This window comes from Alnus glutinosa, chromosome 4 (genome assembly GCF_958979055.1).
Source record: "Alnus glutinosa chromosome 4, dhAlnGlut1.1, whole genome shotgun sequence".
Classification (NCBI taxonomy): domain Eukaryota; kingdom Viridiplantae; phylum Streptophyta; class Magnoliopsida; order Fagales; family Betulaceae; genus Alnus; species Alnus glutinosa.
In genome coordinates, this window is record NC_084889.1 from 26,268,512 (window position 1) to 26,274,511 (window position 6,000).

The following is a 6,000-nucleotide window of genomic DNA, read 5'->3' on the forward strand; positions in this document are numbered from 1 at the left end:
ACATTTGAGACTTTTTTTACATAAAAATAATTTAGTTATTTTATACATTAAACTAACACTAAAACTTTCAAATAGAGTCTGAATTGTACGAAGTAAAGTTTAAGGGATGAGTAACATACGGATGATAAATATAGTGGGAAAGTGTAATTTTTTTTTTCTTTTTTTTAATAGTGGAATCTAGAAGGTTTAAATATCCTTTTGTATTGTGTTTAGAAGAAGAATATTAAAATTTTGCAAATTTCAAAAATTGATGAGAATTGATGTTGCAAAGAACAAGGATTGTTCTAACAACGTATGATAATAGACAGAAACTAAAGATTGAGTTGTAATGTCGTTCAGGGAGAGAAAAAATATCGGATAAGGAAAAGAAAAACCCCTAGCCACCCCCAAAGAAAACAGAGAATTACTCTGAAAATTTGAAAATTATTCTCAAAACTGAAGTGTAGAACTAAGCCCACAAGCGAGACTTATATAGCTGAAGCAAACTGGCTTTTTGCCAAAAAAAAAAAAAAAAAAAAAAAAAAAAGAACGCAAAAGTCTAATTATAATGAAATCACTACGACAACGAGAAAAAAAAAATACTTCCTAAAATAGTAAAAAAAAAAAGTTATTTATAGGAGAAAATAATGGATTTTGGACCCAAAAAACAGTGCTCACAAATCATAGCGAGGTGTCCAAAACATGCGCGTTGAAAAGACCTTTCCAAATTGGGGTCATATGCGCGGTTCTAATACTCTTAGCAAATGTTATGTTCGATTTACTGCTTAACGCGCAATTTTGCCCCAATTACGTTTGATTTTACCGATTCATGTCATTTTTGAGCTAATATCTCTGTCAAGATATTCTAGCACCATTAGTTCAGTATCTGACAACTTAGTGTCTGTTGATTCTCCAGCATCGGTTTCCTCAAATTAGGAAGAACTTGCTGTCAAGTTCAAGTCGTCATTGTCAGCATAAAAAAAAACTGGGAGTCAAGTGTTTCACATTGAATACACCAAAGTTCTTCAAATGACTTGGAAGATGCAGTTAGTACGCATTGTCGTTGATCTTCTACAAAACCTCACAAGGCTCAATCTTCTTCTCTTGCAACTTATTATACTCATCAACAAAGAAACAATCATGTGTGAGTACAACTCAAACCAAATCATCAACATTAAAAGTTACGTTATGTCGGTGGCTCTCAAACTATGTTTTGTACTTGGCATTGTTGTCTTATATCACCTTCTTCACTTGGTCATGAACTCCTCGGAGATAATCTACCATCTCATTAGCCTTAATGCTCAAACGACCAACACAAGGAATGGGTTCTAGATCCAATACTTTTGACGGGTTTTGCCCACACACTATCTCAAAAATGCTCAACTAAGTAGTTCTATTCTTGCAATGGTTGTAAGCAAACTCTACTTGTACTAAAGCCAAGTCCCACTGCTTTGGCTTATTTTTCGCAAAACTCACTAAAAAAATTCTCAAGCTTCGATCTACCACATCAGTCTAACCATCTCTTTGGGAATGGTTGGCACTACTGAAGTTAAGCTTGGCCCCCATTTTTTGTCACATATTCTTCCAAAAATGACTCATGAACTTCATATCTCATTTTGAGGTAATAGATCTCAAGGCCTCATGCATACGGACAATTTCCCAAAAATAAAGGTGAGCAATCCAAGCAGCATCCATTGTCTTCCGACAAGCTTGAAGATGGGTCATCTTGGAAAATCGGTCAACAACCACAAGAATAGAATCCATGATCCTCTACGTGCAAGGTGACCCCAATACAAAATTCATGATAATGGCGAGCCATGGGGGATCGAGCATTGGTAATGGGGTATATAAACCAACATTTGTGAGGGCTTCCTTTGATCTCTAGCAAATAAGCATCGCACCGCGTAATGTGCCACATCACTAGTCAACTTTGACCAATAATAACATGATACGAGCAATGCCAACATCTTGTCTCACCCAAAGTGAACCTCTCCCTGTAATTCCTATATAATCTACTCCTTCAACGAACTATCTAGAATGCATAGTTGAAAACCACATAATAGAAAACCGTTTAGCATAACATAATCATTGTGCTCACCTTCAGACAACTCTTTATATATCTTCATAAAGGTATCAAAGCCCATAACTTTGACATGCATGGTGGTGAGAAGTACAACCCGCTGACTAAGAGCATCTTCCACTGATGAGTGCCTTAATGAAAAACTGAACTCTTGGAAGTAGGTAACTCACTTGGCATGTCTATAGCTCAGCTTTGATAAGGCATTGATGTACTTAAGGGCTTTGTGATCATTGATAAGGATGAACTTCTTTTCCACTAGGTAATGATGCCAATGTTTAGTCAATGTATTGTGGCGCAATCATGGGATCGAAAAGGCCTATTGGGAGTTGGAGTAGGACATGCGTAACAAATATCCACATCTATTTGATGTTTGAGGTCCCTTTCATGGTTTTTATTTTGATAAATGCAATATTTGTGAGCATGTGCATGGGGGGATGAGATGGATTTATTGAGTATGAGGTATCGACTTAGTTTATCTCATTTTTCTGGAGACTAAGAAATGCTGCCAGTGGGATCCGGAAGGTGCCCTATATCCACCCCTGGTATGAATGGCTAGGAGATGAGTGTGATTACAATGAAGATTTTTATGACATGAAAATAAAAATTTGTGAGTTAGCCCTTGGGGTGGCCGAACTAGCCTCAAGGGCCATATGGGTGGGTCCAGCCACCCAAGATCGGCCGGTTTAGGGTGGCCGAATCCACCCATGGCCGTTGGGGGTGGTTTGGCCACCCCGAAAAGACCAAAAGAAAAAAAATAAATAAAAAATAAATAAAAATTTAAGGGTTATCCCCTGGGGGTGCTCGACCACCCCAAGACCGGACAGTTTGGGGTGGGTTCGAAGCCAAATGATGGTGGTTTTGGCCACCCCCATTTTGGCCTTGAGGGTGGTTCGGGCACCCCCTTGCTGGCCATAAGGGGTGGCTCCAGCCACCCCTTGGCCAAAATGGGGGTGGCCAATTTTTTCTTCCTATAAAAGTAACTTTTTAATAAATTCTTCGTCCTACGTGGCATTGAAAACCTAAGTATCACCTGTGATATGTGAGTCACGCGGGATGGTAATTCGAGTTGGACGAAATATATGGAAGGAATGACAGGTGTCAGCATTTTAAGGGGTGACGTGGATGGTCATTAAAAAAATGGACGAAGGCCAGAGAAAAGTACCAAGTGGGTTTTTCCATTAACGACAGGTACCGCCTGTGACACTTTTTGAAACCAATGCAACTTTCTTATTTTGGGCCTAAGCACAGGTATCTATGAGATATTTAACCCATTATTTTAAGGTTGTTATAAAATAAAGCTTTAGAGTTGTTTGTCATAAAAACCACGTAAAAGGGTCTTGCATGTGATTTGTTTATGCTTGTAAACACGTCATTGTATTGTCAAAATTTTGTTAAGATAAGAGTAAAGTGTAAAAAAGTGATTTTTACGTTGATATGCATATGTATGCATGTCACCGTTCAAATGCTTATTAATTGGGTCAATTCCACATAGCATCGGTGGATAGTCGACCGGAATTTGTTCGACTAGGCTATGAGTTAGAGTTAGATCCGAGAGCTCTGATCAAATTCAGGTCTAATATTGTTCGATCGGAAAAGCCACAGAGAGCTTCAGTCGATGTCTAGGTGAAGTCTGTTTCGGCAAGACTACTCAGGGTAGAAAGGTTAAGGCCTTTCTGATAAAAAAAAAATGAATGACCAAAGATCTTAGACAAACCTTAAAGTTCTAGAAAGCTTAATGAAGTCTAATATAAATATAATGAAATGCAAAGATAATACAGTGTATGTACTTGAAGAAATAGATGAGAAGATTAAGTCCTAGTTGTAAATATAAACTTACCGACCCTTCTTTATTTTACAAAAGCATGAGATATATATATGTGTGTGTGTGTGTGTGTGTGTGTGTGTGTGTGTGTGTGTGTGTGTGTGTGTTTTCGTTGAGCCTTGTTATTTTATAATGAGTATGAATGCACTTTGATGTTTCACATGTGTGTTAAAAAAATGTGTTGTTCAAAGGAAAATGATTTTTGAAAATGTTGAGATTTGGAAGGAAACCAGTTTTGTGAAAAGTGTAAATTCATGATATTACATGTGAAAAATATGCATGCGAAAGCTTAGCAGTTAGGGGGATTATACGCCTAACACTGTGATGTTAAGAAGAGAAAATAAAGTTGCCTGACAACCTGAAAGTTAAGTGGGGTTATATACTTATCACCTTAAAGCTATAAGAGAGATCAAAAAGTAGCAACCCATCAATTGAGGGAATACACTTAGCAAACTCTAATGGTCAAATGAGAGTATAAGTATACACTTGTCTATGTGAGAAAATGAAAAGTATGAGAATGAAAGTATGAATATGTGAAAAATGAAGCATAGACATGTTAATATATGTATTACGTAAAACATGAGATATGATATATATGTACTATTATGTTTTAAACTGTTGTTTCCATTATCATGTTATGAACTGTCTTATCACTCTACATTATGGGATATTGAGTTATATGTATATTATAAATAAAATGGGAAGGAAAATATGAGGTTTATATATATAAACTTCACTAGTTAAGTAGTTATTTTAATAGCTATGACATTTTGGCAACAAACTCCATTTGTGAATACCTTGTATACTGATAGTTGTTATTATAAACACTAGTTAGATGAATTTTTCAAAAGGGGGCTCAAATTATAAAATGGTCAGTATGTTTAAACACCCTTAGACGTGGTCTCACACATCCACCTGTAAAATTATGGTAATCTTACAGATGTTGTTGAGGAAGTGGAAGATGAAGACCCGTACGCGTGTCTTAACTTTTGTTCATGAGGCTGGCAGGAAACCTCAACTTTTGGCTAGACTAACTTGTTATAGTCAAATTTTGAGTTTAGTTGTCATCTATGGCATTTCTTAAGATATGATGTATATTATAAGTTTGTAATGACAATGTTAATATTTATATAGAGTAAAATTTATGTAAAAGCTCTGGTACATCATGGTGTTAAGGATGAGTTTGTGGTGTCCAAATTAAAGAAATAAAAAATTTTATGCTTGATTATATTTTTGCTACATGTGCTATGTTATTGTTATTATGTAGTAGCGTTACGTGAAAAATTCATATATTTTCCATTTGTGACTTGTGTAAAGTCTAGCACTACAATATACACGAGAATAACTAGGATGGCTTTGATAGTAATCTTAGAAGAATAATGCACCTTAGAATATAAAATCAATACCTCTCATGCATTGAAAGTAGGATTGTTTCACGTGTTTGGCTTTTAAATCACAATAAATTCTTCTCTCGATGGTGGAGCACGCAACTAGAGCGATATCCACAGACTACAATATCTTTTGTAACACCCCGGTCTCATATTGGAAAGAAATGAATAGCTCACATAGAGTGAGTGGTTTATAAAGATATTCATGGGTGCTAAGTCTCATATTGCCTAGCTACTAAGTGAAACTGGACTTTATAAGGGATTCTAGGAAAGCTCCAAATTGACTAGTCATTTTGGGGTGATAGTTCAGATATGACTAGCGCTTTTCCTTGAGTCGTTACAAATGGTATCAGAGCCACCTAGTAACGCCAGGTCATGTGGTTCTGGAGCACCGCATGATGTGGCCTTGACGAATACGTTAGGGGTTTAAGGGGGGGAGTTTGTAACACCCCGGTCCCATATTGGGAAGAGATGAATAGCTCACATAGAGTGAGTGGTTTATAAAGATATTCATTGGTGCTAAGTCCCACATGGCCTAGTTACTAGGTGAAACTGTGCTGTATAAGGGATTCTAGAAAAACTTTAAATTGACTAATCATTTTGGGGTGATAGCGCAGATAAGACTAGCGCTTTTCTTTGGGTCGTTACATCTTTAGTTTAAATGTCTCACACACTTAGAAATCTAGAAAGAAAGAGCGCAGTGCATGTGTGAATATCACATGTTTTCACAC